This window comes from Hemibagrus wyckioides, linkage group LG17 (assembly GCF_019097595.1).
Source record: "Hemibagrus wyckioides isolate EC202008001 linkage group LG17, SWU_Hwy_1.0, whole genome shotgun sequence".
NCBI lineage: Eukaryota > Metazoa > Chordata > Actinopteri > Siluriformes > Bagridae > Hemibagrus > Hemibagrus wyckioides.
Genome location: NC_080726.1, coordinates 22,003,800 through 22,029,690, shown reverse-complemented (window position 1 = coordinate 22,029,690; position 25,891 = coordinate 22,003,800). Strand labels below are relative to the sequence as shown.

General features: G+C 39.2%; 1 long non-coding RNA gene across 1 annotated transcript in view; it reads left to right on the top strand.

Moving 5' to 3' along the window:
* LOC131368427 (uncharacterized) overlaps positions 1-23,419 on the top strand; it is a 34,040-nt gene extending 10,621 nt beyond the window's left edge. The window contains exon 3 of the long non-coding RNA XR_009207037.1: positions 22,294-23,419. This is a non-coding gene — a long non-coding RNA (uncharacterized LOC131368427). The remainder of the gene's footprint in view (positions 1-22,293) is intronic.
* The last annotated feature ends 2,472 nt before the right edge of the window (positions 23,420-25,891 follow it).

The window sequence follows — 25,891 nt, the reverse complement described above, 5'->3', positions numbered from 1 at the left end:
TGTTTTGTGTAGCGTTTGGTTGGAGACGGTGTTGTCACACTGCCGACTGAAGTGAAGTGTAGCAACGTGATTTCATGCGTCTGCGAGGAATCTGAATGTGTTTTCTGCGTGTGGCTATAAATAGTGGAAAACAGCTCTTTTCCGAGCCAGAAATAGGTTGTGAATTGGGCTCGAAGCCTTGAGCACTTTCCACTTAGCAGCAAAAGCCTCACCCTTTTAGACACTAACCTGAAATCTGATCATTTCTACACAAGAAAAAAAGTTCAGAACATTGCACTGTTTCATGATCTCATATAGAAATGTGTATATAAATATTTTTTTTTGTCTTCTGATTGACAGGAAAAATAATTAGACATACATTGGGACAACGTTTTATCTTAAGATCATGGAATAAATAATTATAGCAGCATAAATCAACTGTAAATTAATTCAAGTCTCTTCATTGCATATTATTAGATTCTCCTACAATAGAGAAGCATATTTATCAGACTATTTACATATCTTTATAAGTTAATTTTCTTTTTCTTTTTTTACATTTAAGATGCAAGAGCTTTTTTTGTCACGCACTGTAAAATGTTTTACTTTGCTTCTCATGCTGTATTAATAGATAACAAATAAAATGACAACAATATACAAACAACCTAAGAAATGTCTTTCCTAAAATGTTTAAATAAAATCTAGGAAGAACATGCAAATGAGTATTCTGTATTTCAATGGAAATCTTATGAAATTTTTTTTTTTTTTTTTAAAAACACTATAAATGAATTGAATTATTAGATTTAGATCTGAATTATTATATAGAGTGAAAGTAAGCTGGGCATTTATTTTTTATTATTATTATTTTTATTTTTTAATAATTAAACGTTTTCAATTCTAGACAGTTAAATATCATGAAATATTTTAAATATATGAAATAAAAATAAATGATTTTTTTTTTACTAATGAAATGAATTAATCATTTGCATGTGTAGTAAACTGTACACTTACTGTCCACTTTATTAGGTACACTTTCCTACAGTCATCTAATCAGCCAGTGGTAGAAACTGGACAAGAGCTTCAGGTAAAGTTCACAGCAAACATCAAAATAAAATTAAAAATTGCGATCTGTGTGATTTATTGTTATTTATTTCACAGTTGTTGGTGCCAGATGGGCTGAGTATTTCAGAAAGTGCTGATCTCCTGTGTTTTTCACACATAACAGTCTCTAGAGTTTACACAGAGATGGTGCTAAATAAATAAATAAATAAATAAATAAATAAATAAATAAATAAATAAATAAATAAATAAATAAATAAATAAAAAACACTGTTCTGTGGGTGGAAAGGTTTTGTTAATAAGAGAGGTTGGCCTCTGATAGAATCACTTTTTACAAGCATGATGAACAGAAAAGCAACTCAGCATGCACCAAACATCAAACCTTGAGGTGGATGAGCTACAACAGAAGAAGAACCACATCAGCTCTCAGCCAAGAACATTGTGCTAAGCCTATAATGGACTACACTGACTTTCTAGTTCCTCAAGGTTGCTGTTGTAGAAAGGATATTATCAACATTTACATTATTTACTGTCCAGTGTCACCCAAATGAGGATGAGGTTCCCTTTTCTGAGCCTGGTTCCTCTCAAGGTCTCTTCCTCATATCATCTCAGGGAGTTTTACCTCACCACCATTAGACAAAAAAAAGAATCATTAGACAAAATTACCTGGTCAGTTTTCAGCTGTCTAGTTTGGTTGAGTCGGCATGATAGCCTCAGATTCCTGTTCTTGGTTGGTAGGAGCGGAACCGGATGTGGTTTGAAGCTCCTCCAACTCACGGGTTGATGTGTTGTGTGTTCTGCGATGCTTACATGGTTGGAAAGAGTGATTATTTGTAGACATCCTGTCAGCGCTGACCCCAGCCTGATCATTCTGCTCTGTCTGATCTGTATCATAAACCATAATCTGGCAACAATGTCCATGACAAGGTTTGATGTGAACTAAAGCTTTTGTCCTGTTTATGCATGCTTTTGTGCATTGTTCTGCAAACATGTGATTGTCTGATTAGATTACTGCAAAAAAAAAAAAAAAATAATAATAATAATAAAAAAATCCTAATGAAGTGGCCAGTGTGTATAAATAGATTATTAGCATTATATATCATCAGTTTAAAAATTGCATTTATTCGGCCATTTTTTATTGTTTTAATCAACTTGTAATTAAATGTTGTAAACTATACTATACGCTCACCGTCCACTTTATTAGGAACACCTGTGCACTTTGCAGTTATCTAATCAGCCAATCATTTGGCAGCAGCAGCAACGCATTAAATCATGCAAGGTTCTAACTTTTTGCTTGTGTACAACTGAAAGATTGTTCCAGTTCTTTGCCCTTCTCACCTGCAAACACACACACACACACACACTCTCTTTCTCTCTCTCTCTCTCTCTCTCTCTCTCTCTCTCTCTCACATTCTTTCTCTCTCTCTCTCTCTCTCTCTCTCATTCTTTCTCTCTCTCTCTCTCTCTCTCTCTTTCTTTTTAATAAAACCTGCATTTTTTTAAGATATGCAAATTTTCCTTGTAGGGACCATCCAAATGTCTCCACAAGGTCAAAACTGTCAAATAATCCTATCCTTGTGGGGACGTGAGGTCCCCACCATGATATTAAAACACACACACACACACACACACTGTACTGGGAGTGCAGTGTGTGGTAGTGACTGAGCCTCTTTGATCTGTCCATTTCCCTTGTCCTTTGTCAGGAGCAGTCGGAGAAGGGGTGCATGTGTGTGTGTGTGTGTGTGTGTGTGTGGGTGTGGGTGTGTGTGTGTGTTTGGGGGTTCTATTGAGGTATTAAGAGAGTTCACCTCTCTTCCTCTTTTCTTTCTTCATTTCTCCACCACACACCTATTACCAGTCTGTACTATACGGGCAGTAACTAGGGAGTTGAGATTTGAGAGATGAGAGACGGTTCTCCTGGTTATTAATAAAGGAAGCAGGTCCGTACACACACAACTATAAACCATAGTACAGGGGGGAAACCACCGTTTGCTGCAAGCCAACATCTGGAAGGAATAAGAAGTTGCTAACAGCAGCCTATCATGTCATAAGAAGTGAATATGGCTTTTACTTTAAATCTGAAACCTTTAGTTCAAGACATTTCTCGAGCACATAGAACCTGAGTTCTATGTAAGTGGTTCCACAAAGTCAGCATGGTGACACCAGGGATGCAGAAAATGGGGTTCCAGAGGAAATAGCAGATGGTATCAGCCAAGTTCATGTGCACTTTCTCCCCTCCCCCTTGTCCTTTCTCTTCACTTCCTGCCATTCTTTCAGCCCCCGGGCCAGTGCACAAACGGCTATTGGCTAGGTATGCGACCATTCATTGTACGCCGCAGGGGGTCCCTCGCTTCCAACCCGGCCTCTCTAAAAGGAGGTTGTGAAGTCCCATGGAGTCCCCTGAGCCATGAGCCAAGCAGACAGGCATGACCCGGCCAGGGCACACATCAAAAGCACTGCGCTCACACCCCTCCACCCGGCCAACACCATGCCTGCCTTTCCAGATCCCGCCTGCATTATGGTGGCACATTAGGGGTCACCATGCACTTTTACTTTGAGTAAAATGCCGGATGTCGAACGATCATTTGTGTGTGCTCTTAGAAGGGATGAAGAAGAACAAAAAAGATATCTGATAAAGAATTAGAAAACTCACTAGGGGGAATGTACCATCAGGTGAATAGGAGACGAGAGAGAGAGAGAGAGAGAGAGAGAGACAGAGAGAGGAGCACTCTCATTCACTGGTTTGTACGGCTTCTCAAGTGGTCCATGAAAGCCCATTACCTACTTGTGCAAGGGCTTAATTGAGACTGGCCCTGCAGGTGGACAATGGCAAGCAGAAACCTGAGTCAATAGTTGCATGACTGAAGCACTTCACTGTGGCATTAATGGTGGCGTAAATGACAATAAACTACTACTGTCATACAAGGACGTAATACAAAGACATGGGCATATATGACTGATTTGTTAGGAGATCCACACAGCACAAGCCTGAGGACTAATGTTCATATCATTAGCTTACTCACAGTGCTGTTGCTGTGCAGTACGTATCAATCCCCCCTCACGCTTTCTGCTCCTGGTTAAAAAGGCATGAAATGCACCGAGCAGGAGTTCCCAAAAGCAGCGGATTTGTGCTGATTTGGTTTATTTTATTCACTTTGCAGGTGCCAAGAATGCATTAGTTCATAACTTAATTAGTGCATAGAGAATCTTTAATTCCATTTTATTTATATAACGCTCTTAACAAGAACCCTTACAAAGCACAAAGCAGCTTTAGCAAAATTCATATGTAGATTTCGACCCTTAATGTGCAACCCGAAGGAGGCAAGGACAAGGAAAAATATCCCCAACCTAGCAGGTGACATGAAGTGGTTTCAACCTTTGTTTAATAGTGTTCAAAAAAATGTTCCTTGTCGCCAGTGAGGAGTACACAAGGGACAATATTATTAACTAGGGTTGCCAGGTTTTAGCGAAATCTTCAGCCAGACTAAACCTACAATCTACAAAGCACATGAAAGACCTGAAACTAGCCCAAAGAATTTGACCGCTGGAAATAAATTTTTTTTATTCTTCTTTTACTCAGCTTTTATGTGAGATTCCAGGTCATCACAGGACACACGTTTCTGTTACTATACAATTATTCTCAACTAAATAACACCTCTTTCCCTGTCTTAATATTTGTATTATACCTGACAGTCGAAATAACTCTGTACATCGACACTGTCTACACTTTTATTACAAATTCATTCGATTAAATTCTAATTGTTTGATATAAAACATGTCACATTTTGATTGCATACAATGTTTGCATTATTTAAAGAATATTATTTTTTATTTGCTTAGAATACATGAATAATTTATAAATTTGTACTGCCTGTGCAATGTCTCCCAGTGTGTCTCTTTTCACTTCATTATAATGTTTAGCACATGAATTGTATTGATTATTTTTTAAAAAATCACTCTTTATGCACATGACAATAAACCTGAAACTTAAACAAGATCATGGAGGCCGCAGAGTATTTATATTTGTAGCCCGTGTGATCCGATCCAACAGACGAGCTGCTGTTGCTCAAACTGATGAAGAAGTTAATGCTGGTTCTGACAGAAAGGTGTCAGAATACACAGTGCATGACGGGTCAGGGCTGTTTTAGGGGACCAACACAATATTAGGCAGGTGGTCATAATGTTATGCCTGGTCAATGTATCTGTCAAATAATGACACCTTTTTCTAAAATTGTTGAGATAATCAGTACTTTAGTGGAGTTTTAAATGTATGGAGTTGAACGTGTTCATAAATAACCTACAAATATTTGTAGTTCTCACTGAAAATCCACGAAGCTGCCACCACCATGCTTCACAATCAGTAAGATTCTCTTTGGTTGTTAAGCTGTATTGTTTTTGTGAACAATGTGTATAATATGAGAGTTTGTACAGTACTGATCAGATATTCTGATAAGTGTAGCTCCTTTAACGTTTCTGTAGGTCTCTTGGCAGCTTCCCTGATGTGTTTTCTTTTTGTCCTTTTTTTATGCCTCGGATGGACATCCTGTTTGTAGTAAATTCACCAATGTCCCACTTTCTCCACTCCCTGTCCTGATTGATGCTGTTCAACAATATGACCCTGTTCATGTTTTGAAAGCTTTTTGCAGACCGTGACTTAATACAGGTCAGTGATCTCTGTTTCCATGATTGCACAACATCTAGAAAGGTGAACAAATCAATGGAAGATCAGCTTATCTGTTAAATATTCACACCTTTTCCTAACATGGCTGCTCACACCAAATTAGTACTTCAGTGGAATTTAAAATGGATGGGGTTTATAAATAAATAAATATATATACACTATATTGCCAAAAGTTTTGGGACACCCCTTCAAATCATTGAATTCAGGTGTTGTTTTTTCAGGGGACTGGCCTGCACAGAGTCCTGACCTCAACCTGATAGAACACCTACGAGCCAGGCCTTCTCGTCTAACATAAGTGCCTGACCTCACAAATAGTCTTCTAGAGGAATGGTCAAAAATTCTCATAAACACACTCCTAAATCTTGTGGAAAGCCTTCGTGGAAGAGTTGAAGCCTTTATAGCTGCAAAGGGCGGGACAACTCCATATTACATTCATGTGCATGTAAGGGCAGACGTCAATATAGCGTATATATGGAGAGAGAGAGGCAAGATATAGATCTGCTCCACTATAAATGACATGCAAATATTTATGGTACTCATTTAAAAGCGTCTCCTACATACTGTGCATTAGCCTGATAGCACACATGACTTCTAATTTGTGAAGATTCACGCTGGTTGTAAAAAGAGTTTCCTCATATTTTCTCCTTTACTTTAATGTCCCTAATTCCATACAGAATAATGTTTTAAGCGAACGTGTTTCAGCAACCATAAGTATGTGTGTATGTGTGATTGCCACAGCGTGATAACATAATTTCATATGCCACCAGCCAGAGCAATTACGTGAATGCCATTGGAGGCACTCATATTATAGGTTATTTAGATCAAATTGGATAGAACTGCATAAACAGTCGCTTCGCCTACAGGGAATGAAGTCATTATCCAAGTCATACGCAGAGCCGTCTATCTTTCCTCTGCGTCCCTGTCGGAGATAAGTACGAGTACATCGGTCGTATCGGCCAGGCCTGTGCCCACACACCGCAGGCATGAAAACAGTGGAACCACAAGCACTGTGCGTAAACACAGGCTGCTATAGAGGCACTCACACTACAGTACACACACCCTGGATCCCCATGGGAAAGCGCATTGAGCTCGGACGGAGCGGTGGAACACGGCCAGAAAATAATGTGTTAGCCAGTGTATATTAGAGCAGTGTGTTTGTGTTGAGCAATACTTTTTTTTTTATTTCAGTAGTGCCACATTGGTCATAAAAAAAAGAGTCCACTTAATGAGAGCGAGGACAGCTGGGAGAATTGGAGATCTGCTGAATTTGTAGAATTGCCACTTGCGCTTTACCTTAAGTAAACTGCGAAAGCAAATTTCTCGAGTTCAGTTAAATGATTAACTGAAACAACATCCCAGAGGCACGCAAGTCCCAAAGGCACACGGCTGAATTAAAGATGACTTAAATGAGTCAAGGCAGTTATTTACAGAGGCCCATTAGTGAAAACTAATCAACGTACAGTTTTCTTCCTTCAGCTGTTTTTTCTCTTGTGTCCAAGCAAAGTCCCCTCCTCGTATCCCATCCCCCTGCTCCTGCTTCTCTCCTCTGACTGGCCCCCACTTTAATGTCTCGCCCCTCTTCCTCGCCCCTGCTCTCATCTTAACTTCCTCCTCTCGGAGCTCGCCTCCCCTTTTTTTCTTGGAAGTGTCCTTTCTTTCTTTTTCTTTTTTTTCCTAAATCTGAACATCTCTTACATTCCCTATATTCATTATTTCATGCTGAGGCTATATAGTCTGGAATTTGGAAATCTCCCAACAGCAAAGCTAATCTTACATAATACCACATGTTGTGGCTACTCCTAATTCTTCAATTATACAAAAATGACTGTTGTGTTTTTACAGCGAATATAAAATGTCTACACGCCCCTGTTAATATATAAAAATAATATATATATACACCAATAAATTATGTCAGATCTTAACCTCTGTTAATGTGATGCAGCAGCCAACAGAATACAAGTGAAAAAAACAATAAGTAATATTTTAGGGGGAAAAAATTACATTAGCCTGTTTGCATAAGTCTGTATACCCTTTAACTTATACTAATACACTACCTTGCCAAAAGTTTTGAGACACCCCTCCAATTCATTGAATTCAGGTGTTGTTTTTCAGGGGTTGGGCTCGGACCCTTAGTTCCAGTGAAAGGAACTCTTAATGCTTCAGCTTCATACCAAGACATTTTGGACAATTTCATGCTCCCAACTTTCCTGTTTCAACATGACTGCGCACCAGTGCACAAAGCAAGCTCCATAAAGACATGGATGAGTGAGTTTGGTGTGGAGGAACTTGACTGGCCTGCACAGAGTCCTGACCTCAACCTGATAGAACACCTTTGGGATGAATTAGAGCGGAGACTGTGAGCCAGGCCTTCTCATCCAACATCAGTGCCTGACCTCACAAATGCGCTTCTAGAGGAATGGTCAAAAATTCCCATAAACACACTCCTAAACCTTGTGGAAAGCCTTCCCAAAAAGAGTTGAAGCTGTTATAGCTGTAAAGGGCGGAGTCAACTCCATATTACATTCATGTGCCTGTAAAGGCAGCCGTCCCAAAACTTTTGGCAATATAGTGTAGGTTTGTTTGTAGTACAGTACTCGGTCTGAGAGTCTACCAATTTAGCATAGCATTTTTATTTAATTCCTTCTTGCAATATGCTCCATATCTATCAAATTACAAAGGCCTATCCTGTGCACAGCCCTCGTTACGTTTTTCTCACATTCCAAAATGTTTATCTTCGTCTGCTGAAACCAGACCATTGATGATTTGGATTTGTGCATTATCATGCTAGAAATTGAATTTTTTTTTCTTTAGCTATCTAACAAATGCCTGCAGGTTTTGTTGCAAAATAGATGGGTATTTGGTGTCATCCATGATTTTGACTACAGCCACAATCCCAGCTGAAGAGAAGCAGCCACATACAGTAGGATGATGCTGCTACCACCATGCTTCACTGTAGGTAAGATGTTCTTTTAATGAAAAGCTGTATTGTTTTTGTGAAGAATATGAGACTTTGTTGTCACACACAGGTCAGATATTTCTTTAGCTCTTTTAAAGTCTCTTGATATGTTTAATTTTTGTTGTTTCCTAGATTTTGGGGTCCTGGTAATCTCACCAGTTACTTCACTTGTTGATGATGGCCTTCCCAATGCTCCCATCGTACATCTGATGTTTTGGATATTCTTTTGTGACTTCAGTTGCTCTGTATTTGGGTGTGATCAGTATCTTGTGCAACCAGGTTATTCTTCTTAGTTTCTTCTTTTTCCCCCTAAATTTTTTTAAATTTGTTTTTTAATTGAATTTTGAAATATATATATATATATATATATATATATATATATATATATATATATATATATATATATATATATATATATATATATTTTTTTTACACATCAAAATTACACATATAGCTTTTCATTAAAAGAACATCTTACCTACAGTGAAGCATGGTGGTAGCAGCATCATCCTACTGTATGTGGCTGCTTCTCTTCAGCTGGGATTGTGGCTGTAGTCAAAATCATGGATGACACCAAATACCCATCTATTTTGCAACAAAACCTGCAGGCATTTGTTAGATAGCTAAAGAAAAAAAAATTCAATTTCTAGCATGATAATGCACAAATCCAAATCATCAATGGTCTGGTTTCAGCAGACGAAGATAGATATATCGCCACCGATATATATATATATATATATATATATATATATATATATATATATATATATACATATATATATATATATATATATATATATATATATATATATATATATATATATATATATACATATATATATATATATATAACATGATTTATCTTGGTATATTTTCACATTACAAAAAAATAAAATTTTATCAATATATATATTTATTGATAAAATATATGTATATACATACATACATACATACATATCTATATCTATCTATCTATCTATCTATCTATCTATCTATCTATCTATCTATCTATATATATATATATATATATATATATATATATATATGTATGTATATATATATATCAGTGGCGGGCCGTGCATTTCACACCTAGGCCTTCACTGGTGTCCTTCCTGAATTAATCCACCTTTATACCATCATTATCATCATCATTACCATCATTAGATACTAATCAATCGTTAAATAGCAAAGTAAAAAAGAAATTAGGCTACAGTATTTTACACCTCATAAGGAATAGTCAATTTTATTACACTTACTTTTCTCAAAAAAGACATTCTTGATAGAAACAATGTATATGTGCGGTTCGCTGCCACTCCAACTATCCAATCAAAGGACGGGAAATTGCTGACGTAATCGTATGCCTGCTAGATGGCCCCAGTGACGCTAACTTGAAATCTGATGTAACAATTTCATTGCCACTTATTTTAAGCTATGGGACCCTGCACTATTGATTCTGAAGGCCTTAAGGCATATTTTTTTCACCCTGGCAACACATGATGTCAGCCACTGGCTGAAATTTGATTGGATAAATAATTTTTTCATAAATATACACTACTGGAAGCAGCGCAACCAAGAGAAAAGCTATGAAATGTAGAGAATAGACTATTGGGAATAATTTTATACACATTCATGGAAAAATGTATTAAATATATCAACCCACCACTGATATATATATATTTATATATATATATATATATATATAGATAGATAGATAGATAGATAGATAGATAGATAGATAGATAGATAGATAGATAGATAGATAGATAGATAGATAGATAGATAGATAGATAGATAGATAGATAGATAGATAGATAGATAGACATCAATCAGCCATAACATTGTGAGCAGTGCCAGGTGAAGTAAATAACACTGATGATCTCCTCATCATGGCACCTGTTAGTGGGTGGGATATATTAGGCAGCAACTCAACATTTTGTCCTCAAAGTTGATGTGTTAGAAGCAGGAAAAATGGACAAGAGTAAGGATTTGAGTGAGTTTGACGAAGGGCCAAATTGTGATGGCTAGACCACTGGATCAGGGCATCTCCAAAACTGCAAAACTCAAAAGTGGTCCAAGGAAGGAACAGTGGTGATCCGGCAAAAGGGTCATGGGTGGTCAAGGCTGGTGGGGAGTGAAGACTGGCCCGTGTGATCCGATCCAACAGACAAACTAGTGTTGCTCAAATAGCTGAAGAAGTTAATGCTGGTTCTGATAGAAAGGTGTCAGAATACACAGTGCATGATGACGGATCAGAGCTGGCCGCAAAAGGCGGACAAACACAATATTATGCCTGATTGGTTCATATAGATAGATAGATGGAGGGATGGAGGGATGGATGGATTTTAATTAAATTTATTTGTATAGTGCTTTACAGCTTTACAGAAGTATAGAAACAGAGAAAACAATGATAAAGTTTAAAGTTAAGGTACTATTTTATCCCTAATGAGAATTTTGAGGTGACGGTGAGGAAAAATTCCCTTAGATGATATGAGGTAGGAACCTTGAGAGGAACCAGGCTCAGAAGGGAACCTCATCCTTATTTAGGTGACACTGGACAGTAAATAATGTAAATGTCCTTTCTACAGAACTAACAGGTCAGTGATAGATAGATAAAAAATGGTTCAATTATTGAAATGACTGTTTCCAGCTTTATGAATATTTTTGATTAGTGCTGTACATAACCACAGATATTTAACACCTGAAGTTTTTGCCTCATAAGTTTTGTTCCTAATTCAGTTAAACCATTTAAACAAACAGATCTACAAAGACCTCTCACTGAAGTGCAATTCAAACTCTCGATCTTAATCGCTGAGGTGTTCACCATCTTGGATTTTTATGAGATCTGATTGGACATGATTTCTCAGTCCCCAGAATGGAAGTATTCAGTAATTATCAGAGCAAGAGAACCGCCTGATCTTAACAAACACTATCCGTGCCATGAAAGGTTGAACGTTTGCCGTCAGAGAGAAAGAGAGAGAAAGAAATAAAGAGAGAGAGTCTCATCAGGGATGTGTGACACCGCTGTGCGCAGCGAGCCGATGGCATCCGAAGGCAATTAGCATGGAGAGAGTAGATTCCGGAACTATCCAGGCTACGCAAAAAAAAAAACGCTGTGTCCTCTAATGAGGCGTGACCAGACTCATGAGTTGCCATAGAAACGCTCACCAAGCTTCTGCAATGCCATCAAATCCCTGGAACATCATTTCTACTCTGAGTCTAAGCAACTAAATCACAAGGGGTTTTGTGTGTGTGTGTGTGTGTGTGTGTGTGAACACAAATGACTATAGATCTATGATTCTAATATTTGAATCATATGTATAAATTTAATCTTGAACATATAGTGTAATATATATATTAAATATTAATAAAATATATATATATATATATATATATATATATATATATTATAGTAAATATATTCTTTTAACTGTTTTAACAAATGATTGAGGCAATATATATATATATATATGTCATGTCTCAGTTTTTTTTCTGTTGCACTTTTTGGTATATTTATATAATTAAGCTTATAAAGAAATATTGTTAATTGAATGTTGTATGATTTAATAAAATAATCTCAATTAAATGTTTTCAATTATTATTTATCATGATTTTATTTTTGCAATTAGTTCATATTTTGCCTAATGATTTCATTAAATTCTACAGAAACTTCTTATTCGTAAGTCAACATAATTACTGACTAATTATTATTCCTCTATCTATGTGTGTACAGTCAACTCCGTAAGTATTGTCACCCATCAAAAGAATAAAGGCTAATTATTTCATAAACCATTACTCATAATGATTTCTGGTATTCATAAAAGCTAATATATTATTTTCATCAGTTATTTTCTCCCCTAACTTTTTTTTTTTACCCTCATCGCCTCTTTTACGTTATTGCTTTTGATCAGCACGTGTAAAAAAAGACTGCAGAGCTATCTGCACAGTTTGTAAAGAAGAAATGAAAGTATAAGTAAGCACAATCAGGGAAATAATAAAGTCTGGAGCATGGTCCTGCTTTCGCAGCTTGTGCTCTGTTCTCCAGGGGCTCTGCATTTTTACTCTGTATAAAACCTGTGGTCCGAAAGGTTAAGAATATAATATAAGAAATTGAAAGGGAGCTTGAAATGTTTAGTGCTGTGGAGTGGTTCAGGTTCCCTCAGGTGTTCTTCAACCTTCTGCTATTTTTCATTCTAAACAAGGCTTTATCTTTATTATTGATTGTTTTAAAAACCAGCAAGGAAAATGTGCTGCATAAGAAAAAAAAAAATTATGATTGAAATCTTGTGTTAAAATAATTCTATACAGTGTATATATACGTAAAACAGCATAGAACATTATTCTTTAATCCATTTCATAAAAGTGTCTACACTCACTGGCCACTTTATTAGGAACACCTGGCCCCTCATACATTTATTAAATAAATCATGAGCACTCAGTCATGTAGCAGCAATGCAATGCTTAAAGCCATTAAGGCAAATTCTTCACACCAAACATCCGAATGGATTGTCAGAAATCTGATCTTGAGTGTGGCATGGTTTATGATGATTTTTTGCTGATTTTTACACATAATCATCTCCATTTAAACAGAATGGCATTAGTGCATTAGTGCTACAAGTGGAAAAGACTTTTTGATAAGAGAGACATAAAAAGGATGTCCAGACTGGATTGAGCTGACAGAAGGACTATAGGACCTCAGGTAGCCACTCTTTACAGCCGAAGTGAGCAGAAATCATCTCAAAATGCCGATCCATGAGGTAGATATCAGCTTCAAGAGCAGATGACCAAATCATGTTTAACAGGCTACAGATAGACAGTGGACACAGGCACAGCAAAACTGGACAGCTGAAAATTGAATAAACATTGCCTTTTTATCATCTTCTTCATACTGTTGCATGAATGAGCAGGTGTACAGATGTTCTTATTAAAGTGGCCAGGTAGTGTATGTGTGGACAAGATCAAGGTAGCATTCCCTTCCACGGGTTCACTTATTTACTAAAGGTGATGTTCACTGAATTCGGAACGGAAAACAAAACGGAGATCTTCAGGTTGCAGCCCCTAGACAGTGCACTCTGTCTGATCACTGCACAGTCCCCGACTTGTTTTGTCCCTTGGTGGCACATTCCTTCCGTTTGGCCAGTCTTGTGTTTATTTCCAAGGAGAAGTCTTTTTCCCAGGTCTCTCTTGGCCTCGGTGAGAAGGCTTTTGGCTGAGATTCACGCAGCACAAAAGGGCCGGGCATTCCAGCTGTCTGCTACTAATCCCCTGTGTCAGCTCTCGTTAATGTTGCAGTGTGAAATCTGAAGGCACGTAGCAGGATGGAATATTTAAAAAAAAAAAAAAAGTAATCAGAATTCATGTGGAAAGTCGATTGGTGTGTTGGTGGCATTACCGAGGCTGTTCAGCTGCCATCTTAGACGTGAGTATGCCCAGCTAAAGCACCATGATGCTGCAGACAGAAAGAGGAAGAAAAGACGAATAAATAACATCCACACCTAGCAAAACAGAAAAAAGGAGATTCAACCCACATTTCTTTGTCCGTTCCTGTCCTGCATCAGGTAGGATAAAAGACAACGATACACTTTTTATCACATCCCCTGCATTTCTCTGCCTTTCTTGACACCTCTTTTTTTAAGGCACCCACAACTTGCTTTCTTCCTATGACCTAACTATAACATATCCTCTACCATTTGCAAATGAGGAACCCGGGAAGCATCTGCTGTCTTTTCTTGTGTTCGATCTTTCACCGCATGACTCTTACATACATATGTGAAGACCAGCTTGTTGTGCTGCTGACTTGACATTTCAGGACATTGTTTGCAGTGCTTTAATATTGAGCCCATGTAGGTGACTGGATGATGGCAGAACCTGCTGGAAGGGCAGTGTGTGAGGGGGAAGGTTGAAGAGAGCACCACTGAGGCCCAGGCCTGCTAATGAGACGCAGACAGAATGCACGACTCGCAGTACTAAGCTCCATGAGAGCCGCACCATCGCTGCCTGCTTCCTGATGGCGTGTCAGTTGGGCAAAGACAAGCTGTTTGTCTAGGCCACTGGGCTGGGCCTCATTATCACATCAGTGTCATCTTTCTCCGTTTTCATGCAGCAGGCAGTTCACACCCCTGTGAGAATCAAACCAGCCGCACATAACCACGCACACACACACACACACACACACACACACACACACTCAGAGGCCGGGTTGGAGAGGACGGGGTGGGTGTGATTGTGTGCCTTGGTGTGGCTTCATTCGTTTCCTCTGTGGATGGTGCAGATTTACGCATATGTTATTAAAATAGCTGCCTCACTCGGATCCACTGACAAAATGCGGTTCTCAAAAAGCACTTTTGTCAAGCGATGCCGTTGCCCAGAACCAAAAATTGTTCACTGAGTTTACAGGAGTTGTGAAACATGCAGCACATCATTAACAAATGCAAGCTCTGCTTTTTAAGTAGACGCAAGAGCTTTGATATGCATTCACAGCAGGTAAGTGTACACAGACAAGTGATATCTGCAGGAGCGAGAATTCTCAAGATCTGGAGGGAGGGAGGGAAGATGGGAAGGAGGGGCATCGATGGTTGGTCTGCTCCATGAGCGGGATGGTGCATTGCTTTATCATGTTTCCCACTGGCTCCGTGTCTTTGTGTGGATTGTTAAGAGGTAGTCTAGAATGCCAAACCATGTTCTTAACAGTCAGCTATCTAGCTTTCTCATCTGCACCCTAGATGCAAGTGCTATTGCTACCTGTTCTGAAACAAAAAAAAAGTGGGGGGAGGTGGGTGCACAGGGACAAAGCTGGGAGCGGAGCAGCAGAACACAGTGTCTGTTGTGTATGAGTGCAGGCTTGGCACAAACACTGGCTTTTCTGTAAAACTATCCGACTGCTCCCAGCCCACTGCCTGGGCCCTCAATACTGCCTTTGTCCTTTCACATCACCAACGACATTGAGAAGCCAAATCTAGCAACACCTGGCCCCTTGCTGCCTCCCCCCCCATTACATGCAGCGCAACGAGCAGCACCACTGAGCTGCGAGTTCATACTGGAGCACAAGTGTGAAGACACCCTCAGTCTGTGCAGCGAACATACACTGTATCTGTATTTTTATTTGAGGTTTCAGCTATACAAAGAACTCCATTGAGTTTGTATTAATTGAGGAAATGGTCTTACAGCAAACAGAGCTTCCTACAAAGAGTCTCGTCATTCATTGCCACTGCACTACAGATAATAAGCGGATCAGCCTCTGATGCAGGACAGGCTGTTTTATTCATAACCATTGTGAATGACTCATACTGTGTTTGCTGAAGATAGAGTACAAATCTGGAGTAAACAATACAAAAAAAAAAACAACAAGTGGCAAAAAGCATGTTGAATAAAGTCATTGTTGCTAATATTCATTCTTTTATTTATTTAACCGTTCTTGTTTCATATAGCCATTCCTTTCATATAAAGAATTAAAGCCTGCCTACCACTCAGTATTCCCAGGATAGACTCTTGCTGTTACTGAACAAGAATGAATGAACGAACAAACAAAAAAGGAAACAGACAAACAAACAAATCCTCAAGCTCCTGTCTTTCCCAATCCTGTACATTTTAGTGTTGAAGAGCTGATTAGCTCAATCAGGTGAGTTAGGAGCAGGACAGGGGGCACTCCAGCACCACAGTTGGAAACCTGTGCGGTAGACAATTACTTTATACATCAGACACCTTATCCTGATAGCAAATAGCCAACTGAAGGAGCACTTTATCCGGCTACTTCATTCAATTCAATTCAACTCACTTTTATAGCACTTTTAATAATGGATGGTTTCACCAGGCAGTGCTGCAGAAATCTGGATATAAATTTACATTTAGATCCCTAATGACCAAGCCAGGGGTGACAAGTGGCAAGAAATCGGCAAGTCCTTGAAACAACAACAAGAAGAAACCTTGAGAGGAACCAGACTGGAACCAATCATCTTCTTTTGACATGGGAGTCACAAAGTACGAATATAAATCGTTCTTTCTCCACAATGTTATGTCCAACAGTACTGAGCGTGGTGAAAGGTTCTTCAGTATGAGCCTTGGGGTCTTTTAATTTCATTAGAGTTTTTAGCTTTAAATCAATATTTTCCAGGAGAAGTTATCCACTGAATAATGAATGAGACTTGGTAGTATTGACTGTTTTCAATCTTTAGGCTATCCAAGTGAAACTATCCACAGCCATCTTTAGGCTATCCCTGTTCTATTATATACAGCATCATGGCAATCTTTGGTCTATCTGTATGGGACCATTCTCTGTAGAAGCTCCAGGCAGAAGTAGAGCACCAGGATGGATCAGGCACAAGTACAGCTGCCAGAAAGTAGTTCAAAATTTGCCAATATGGACAATATCAATTTATTAGCCATTTGGGGCCCAGATTCTTGATGCCAGTCAGTCCTGATATTACTAGTCGACACTTGGCCACATTACTTCTTACCATACCATTTCCTCTGCTGCTATTTTGGGTTTAAGTAAACAAGCACAAAACATATAGCTATCGAGATCCTTTGTATTCAGATCAAACATCCCAGAAAAAGCTGGCTTTAGATCATCAACAGAACCCTTCATCCATTTTCTATACCCGCTTTATTCCTAAATAGGGTCACGGGGATGTGCTGGAGCCTATACCAGCATACATTGGGTGAAAGGGAGTGGTACACCCTGGACAGGTCGCCAGTCCATCACTGGGCCACGTATAGAGACATACAACCACACACACTCATTCCTATGGGCAATTTAGAATTACCAATCAAACAAACATGCATGTTTTTGGACTGTGGGAGACAACCAGAGTACCCAGAGTAAACCCACGCAAGCATGGGGAGAAGATGCAAACTCTACACAGAAAGGCCCCTGCCTATTCAAACCCAGGATTTGAACCCAGGTCCTTGAACCCAGGTCCTGTTCTTGCTGTGAGGAAACAGTGCTAACTACTAAGCCACCAAACAGAACACTTTCAACTCAAAATTCAAGATATTTATAGCCATATTGCACACTGTCCAGACACAACAATGAAATTTTAGGATTAGATTAGAGGCTACGATTAGACGCTGCCAACTGCCATGCAGGAGGGGAATTACCCTAATAATAAGTCCATAGAAAAGATTTACTAAGCCCAGTTTACTAACCATTTCCCAAAAAGTCTGATAAGCAATGGAAATAACTAAAGTCTTATCCAAAATATTGTATGCAGTATCTTTGCTTTGCTGAAGCTACTATCACAGATTGTTCTTCTCTAGACAGTTTATAAAACATCAGGCTAAAGATTGCTTTCCATGAACTAATGATAAGTAAGGACAAAGGAAAGGGGAGGAGATTCAAGTGGCTTTGTTCACTTTTCAAGTCAATCCATTAAACACACAAGGGTAAAAAGATAAAAGGAAACAGAAGCTTTGTAGGAGTCTGTCGAAAGAAAGAGCATGCTACAGAAGGTGAGCCTTTATCAGGTGCACGGCCAGAGACGGAGCCAACAGTGAGGTTAGGAAGAGGGAGGGCAAAATCCGCCAGGACACGGCCAAGAGTCTCTCTGTTTACACTTCAGTATATATAGTGCTTTTCCACCTAGAGTAATTGGATGTCCTGCACACACTGCTGCAAAGTGTTCTTCAAGAACTAGAACACTGATTATCATTCCGCGAGTCTAAGACATCTTGCAGTTTATGAATGCTTGCTATTATTTCCAGACTGTTCTTTCCATTAGAAAACTAGAACGTTTGATGGTAAATATGTAGAACTAACATTTTATTCTACATGTGCAAGATTTATTGATTGTTTTTGAGATATTGCGTCTCTTGAATGGTTGTTTGTAAGACAGACTTCTGCGGCAGTGCATCCGTGTTATCGTTTCATGCTAACAAATGACCATGAAAAAACTGGAACCTGCTCTGGTTTTAAAACATGTTGCAGATTCATGTTTCAGTATTGTACACCGATCAGGCATAACGTTCTGAGCACTGACAGGTGAAGCCTCACACCGATCAGGTATATCATTGTGAGCAGTGACAGGTGAAGTGAATAAGACTGATGATCTCCTCATCATGGCACCTGTTAGTGGGTGGGATATATTAGGCAGCAAGTCAACATTTTGTCCTCAAAGTTGGTGTGTTAGAAGCAGGAAAAATGGACATGTCTGATCTAATGTTATGTCTGATCGGTGTAATTCCACTTTTATTTTATTTTCCAGAAGGTCATTTTCCAAAATTAAAAGATCTAAAAAACATTTAAAAGCACTCACAAAAGATTTGCCATGTAATAGCTAGTTTTAGTTCCACTATATATTCATCCATGTGGCTTATGGACTATCAGTTTGAATGAATAAATATTTTGCTCAAGTCTGACCCCTTCTTCAGAATCCAGTCTCACCTGGTACTTAAGAACTGCTGCTGAACACAGAATAATGTTCATATAATCCCAGTGCCCATTGTCACTCACAGGTTGTTTATATTTTATCTGGTTTCTCTCAAGGTTTCCTCTTCATGTCGTTTCGGGGAGGTTGTTCCTAATGTGGTCACCTCTGGTTCGCTTACTTAAATCTACAACCGGATTTCAGTGAAGTTGCCTATTGTTAAAAATGCTACCCAAATAAAAGTGAATTGAAATTGCATTGAATTGAATAGAAGCACTGAAGAGGGAGACCTCTTTCGGGCCACAAAACTTCTAACAGATCTAAACAGAGCTCTTATTTTATTATGTTGATGCCATTGCAAGCTGGAGTGCATTTCTGTAAAGATGATTTCAGATCCATAGTTACACCCTGAACACTTCTGGCATTTTCCTTGCAAGATGGAAGCAAGAAAGCTAGATAAAACTGATCATGGAGGAGCCTTCTTTCCATTTGCAAGCGATAGTGTTACTATATATATTTTGTTAGAAACTGCCGAGGCTGTACAAGCTCAGACAAAAATCTGATCGTCATGGGTGGCTTTGTATCCGCACGGCTCTTTCGTATATATCAGAGCTATGACCTTCTGCAGATGGCGATATCCAGAGCTGAAATCTGGTTAGGTGAAGTCCGAATTTAACCCTCGACTCGTCCGCAATAGAGAGAAAGAGAGAGAGAGACAAACCCAGCCCCCTCCGCAGAACATGATCCTTATCAATCACGCCGCTGCTGCACACTGCTGCCATTGTCATGCTCTCAGAGTTGCACCACGGCAAGATCGAGTGTGCTTTCTCCTCCTCCTTTCTCCGCTCCTGCTCTGTGCCCGACTCTATGCTCTGTGCAATAGCCATCCCTTTGTGTGGCGGTTCTGATGGAATTTGAAAATAAGCAGATTTGTGATGGATATTAACAGTAGCTACAGAACAATGGCAGTTCGTGCTGCAAGGGTCAAAACAAATGTGGCTTTTATGTGAAGAGGGTGCAATGTGCTGAAACAGGCGGGGTGACCAGGGGGGTGAGATTCATTCAGAGAGGAAACGACAATATCTGCACTGTCCCTGGCAGCAGTAGCAGATCTGAGCCAGGCGCCACCACGACTCTGCATTGACAGACAGTGCCGAGGCTCAGAGGAAACACCCGTCCACTGGGGCTGCAGGTACCCTGGAGAAATAAAGGCTGATTAAACATACAAGAAACCTTTTAATGTGACCTTTCATGTAGCACTAGAGATCGACCCGATCGACTGTGTTTATTCAGAAGGACTAAACCCGTTACTGCCATAGTGTCAACAATGATATTGTTGTCATAATGCTGCACATTTTTAACATAATATATACACAAGTACTAAAATCATTTTTATATTAAAATGTTATCAGAAAAGGGGAATATCAGTGTGATGTCATTCACTTTGACTGGAGCATAGCTGTCGGTGTCATCTCTCGAGATTTACACACACAGCCGATGCATGAGCGCATCCTTCTCAAGATGCTTTTCTGCTCATCACAGTTGTAAAGAGTTGTTATTTAAATAACTGGAGCCTTCCTGTCTGCTTGACCCAGGTTAGAATGTTCCCCACTGATCGATAAGATCTTTCCACCTGCAGAACTGCTGCTCACTGGATGGTTTTTTTTGTTTATTCCATTCTGTAAACTCGAGAGAGTGTGGTGTGTGAAAGAGATCAGCAGTTTTTCAAACATTCAACCATTCAACCCATCTGACACCGAGATCCCTTTCAAGGCCAAAATGGCATAAAGCGGTAACTGAAGGCAACTGAATGAATGAATGAAAGAAAGAGAAAGAAAGAAAGAAAGAAAGAAAGAAAGAAAGAAAGAAAGAAAGAAAGAAAGAAAGAAAGAAAGAAAGAAAGAAAGAAAGAATCAATGACTTGAAAAAAACACCACCACATTGTACTTAAATAGAAATATACACTGTCCACACATTTTAAGCTCAGAACTTGTTCTTCTTCTTTGTATATTATGCTAATTTTCATGATCTTTACCAATTCTGGAGGGTGCATTTTAAATATAATATAATATAATATAATATAATATAATATAATATAATATAATATAATATAATATAATATAATATAATATAATATAATATAATATAAAATATAATATAATATAATATAATATAGGTTTTATTTATTTTATTCCATATCAGAAGGTAGTTTCCTGTTGGTCTAGCGGCTAGAATCCCACGCTCTCATTGCCATGGCCTAGTTTGGATCCCAGGCACAAAACCAGCCCAGTCCCTGGGTTGCACTGACTGGTTAGACTCTCAGTGCTGGTCTCAAGCCCACATAAAAATGGGATGGTTGCATCAGAAAGGGCATCCGGCATAAAACCTGTGCCAAATCGAATATGCGGATCAATGATCCGCTGTAGCAACCCCTAACAGGAGCGGCTGAAAGAAGAAAAAACATTCCGAATGGGATGGTATGAATGAAAATGAGTTCGCAGGGGAAAAAAAGAGGGAAAAATTTACCGTGCGTACATCTCAGGTCTGCTGAAGTATCTCAAATATGGGAATTGAGAAGCTAAGAGTATGTGGGCTGTGGGGTATTTTGGCACTGTGCTGCATCTTATCCTAGTGTGTTAAAAAGGGTGCAAACTATAGCTAAGTCTGCCAACACTACTCTGTAAATATTTACAATTAATAAAAAAAAAATGTTGAACCTAGATCCACATGCAGAAAGTAGCAGCTAAATTAGCTTTGACAGGATCTTTGACAGAAAAGCAAAGGAGCTGCATTTGTCTGGCTGGTTTGTTGAGGACATGTACCCCTTTAAAATGAGGGGAACGAATAAGCTTACAATCCTCTTCCTTTGTTTAGCTGTTTGAGGCCTGAGATTGTGAAAAGCCAGTTTGTCTTTCTCACACATAATACCACACTGGCACAGTGTTTGCCTTGCTCAGCAGATTGAACCAAGAACCAGACACAATTGTTGAGCTCTTTCATCTCGAAATCACCCTAAATCCTATTTGTGAACATGTATGTACACTGTGCGCTCCTGGCAAGGAAGCAGTTTAGTGACAGCTGGACATGTTGACTTGTCTCGAGTTCACATTATTTGAATCTCTGCTCTGCCACTGGTGTGGAATCTGATTATACCTGCTTTAAACTCAAACCCCGGCAAAACCGTGAGCCGTCTCCATACACCAGTAATCCATCTGTTGCTTCTGGGTCTCAGTAATGAAGTTATTTATTTTTTTTTTTTACAGAAGGCACTGAGAGCTTGCTGAAGCTGTGTTCTTAACGGCCTGATGAGGACCATCCCTAGAGGATTGGGATATCTCCGCTGCGTCTCAGCATCGCTCTTGTACTTGCTCCAAGCATTGGGTGAGGGGTTGGTAAACCAGCTCAACTGCACCTAGTGTTTATGTGTTTGTGTGTGGCCATTTGGCTGGTGCTGACGGAGACACAGTGACACCTCTCTAAAGCTAAACATAGCAACCTGAGCAGGGCCATGTGTAACGAGAGACAGAGAGGCTTTGTGCTTGCTGGCAAAGCATGCCATATGTTTGAGAGGCCAGAGAAAGCCATTTCAATAAAACTTGCTTAAAAAGATGCAAACCAATACGTCTTCACTTCTCCAATAAACACTATATAAATGGCATGCTGCATGACAAGGATTCAACACTTTTTATAAATGCAAAGTATCAGTAGAAACATGATCAGCCAGCCATATTGACGGCAGGGTTTTCTAGGCTGGAGAGCTGCCTCCGACATGTAGTCTCCAAAATCAATGAGAGTTATCAGGACTCAAAAGAAGAGTGCAAGAGATAGATCAGGGGCTAATGTGCCATCTCCCTTCTGGGGAACTGTTAATTTCCCTTTCTTCATGACGTAATATTCGGGGTATCAGCTCTCCGTATTGCAATTGCTAAAGGGTCCTGTTGCTAGGAGAGGAACAGCACCATTCTCTTCCACTGGCTACAAGGACATGCATGTTTGGCCAATAAAAATGAGTGTGGCTTTAGGAAAGTGCTTTCTCTCCAGATAACAGAATTTTACAGAACATAGAGACCAAGAATCAAGGAATATCGAAAAGCACACATTTGAGTGTATCAGATCACTGACATTGAAATGTGACGTTCAGGGCGAGGTAGATTCATTAAAATCTACCTATATCTATTTTTTTAAAACAAGATGTTTACTAAATATCAATTTGGACAAACATATCGTCCACTTTACCCAAAGCACCTGTACGTTCGTGCAATTATCGAATCAGCCTATCATGAGGCTGGAACATCGCCTAGATACAGATCAAATCATCACATAAAACAGGTGAAAATGCCTCGCTGTGAGAGCGGCCAGAGGAGAACGGACAGACCAGACTGGTTTGATTTGACAGGAGGGCTACAACAACTCAGATAACCACTCCTTACAACCATGATGAACAGAAAGACAACGAAATATTGTGTAGCATCTCTCAAAAAGCAACAAATTTTGAAATTACAACAAAAAAATAATTCAGAATAAATAAACAAAGAGTACAATATGAAGTTGCACATGAATGTACCGCGGTGATTATTGTATTGTATTTTGGGGTATATACTGTATATTGCACATAAACATAAAGCCATTACAGGCTGCGCTTCGTATAAAGTGACCAAAGTGAACTGCAGCGTGTAGAAAATGTACCCTGTAGTGTGTGTTTCTTACAGCATGGAAAGTGTAAGGTTTGTTTACGTAATCTTTAGTCCTTAACAGATACAGAAAACGTTGAAACCTGAGGCAGCAGATTACGCTTCAGAACAGGAAACCGAGACTAGAGCAGGAACAGATTCACAGAAACTAGACAGCTGAAGATGCCTTGACTGATTTGAGTTCAGCGTGTACACACTAAAACCACCGAATTTTCACTTCAAAGTAGCTTCATTTTAGACGGAGCACGTATACAAACCGTCGCCACCTGCGAAAACACAAAGCCGTCTATGTAATCGGAATCAATTGCTTGAAATGTTGCAGTTAAACAAACCATTTTCAAGTACACTGCCGTTCTTGGTTTAAAGCTTCCCTCTTGGGCTGGCAAACTTGCCCTTGACCTCATGTGGTCACTAGCTAGTTGACCTCTGGCTCTGCAGTGATCAGAGAGGGTCAGGAAGCACTTCATGTGGCTGAGTAATGTGGGCTGACCCTGCTGTTCTGCTGTCTGATTACACAACCACACACCCATATCCATGCCACACTTTCCACAGTGCGTATGTTTGTGTGGGTGGGTGAGGATTGGCTGTGACATTGGAGCTAAATGAATGGAATGAGATTTCTCATGTGCACTCTATCATTGAGATGAGACATTCTGCCTGATGTCCTATACATGTTCGGTTCAAACAGCGTCTGCAAAGACAGACAGCTAAGTTATTTTTACCTCCAAGTGAAAACCAAGTGTAATGGTCATAAACACTGTCGCAGTAGAAAGCCGCAAAATGTGACAGAAGAACCGGCACCCTTTCTACTATATCAATACCAGGGCTGGGAAATGCTTGATGCTATAAATTAAGTATAAATTTATGCTTTACTCGAGTATTACTCAAATACATTTCCAAGAAAAAGAAAGCTCATATTTCATTCCTTCCATTTTTATTTAGATGTTACTCATTACAAATCATCAGTCTCTTCATATCACTCAGCTGGCTTCAGTTTAGCATCAAATTATTTGCATTTAGTAAAGTTAAACAATATCAAGAATCATGATGTGATCTGTGATGACCTTCTCATGCTATATAATGTAGCTACACCAATCAGTTATATAACATTCTGAGCAATGAGAGGTGAAGTGAATAACACTGTTTACCTCCTCATCATGGCACCTGTTAGTGTGTGATATATATTTGGCAGCAAGTGAACATTTTTCCTCAAAGTTGATGTGTTAGAAGCAGGAAAAATGTGCATGCGTAAGGATTTGAGCGAGTTTGTGTCTCCAAAACTGCAGCTCTTGTGGGGTGTTCCCGGTCTGCAGTGGTCAGTATCTATCAAAAGTGGTCCAAGGAAGGAACAGTGGTGAACCGGAGACAGGGTCATGGACGGCCAAGGCTCATTGATGCACGTGGGGAGCGAAGGCTGGCCCGTGTGATCCGATCCAACAGACGAGCTACTGTTGCTTAGATTGCTGAAGACGTTAATGCTGGTTCTGATAGAAAGGTGTCAGAATACACAGTGCATGACGGGTCAGGGCTGTTTTGGCGGCAAAAGGGGGACCAACACTATATTAGGCAGGTGGTCATAATGTTATGCCTGATCTGAGTATATAACTTTAGCTGTCCACGTGTGTTTGAAGATGAATAAGCTACAAGACTGCACTGTCCTAGTTTAGGATGCACAGTCCTGACCCTCACTAGCAGGCATAAACTCCATATGAGTTAAGTTTAAACAGTTTTACTAACACTGACTGGTTATTCAACTTGTAAAATTTGCCTGTTTCCTTTGCTAATGCCAAGTTAGACCAGCATCAAATAATCCAGCAGCTAGGCAGCAAGGCAACTTCTTGCTAATGGTAAATATTGGTTATTTACATGATGTTTTACCTCTGATTACTCTATTAGCAAAAGATTTAGCATTAGTCAAGTGTATGCTAAGCAAAGATTTAGAGATATTTTCAGGCAAATCATCATAGTTGCTGGAAAATCATTGAATAGATTTAGTTTTCACATGAAAATAGGACCTTGGAATTAAGGATCCGATCTAACTTTGTCTGGCAAACATTGCAAATACCTGATCTCTAAAAAAAACATCCACAATTCATAATATCTCCTAAATGAAAAATGATTTTTATGATCGTTGAATTCACCTTGCACACAGACGTGTTGCTGTAGCTAG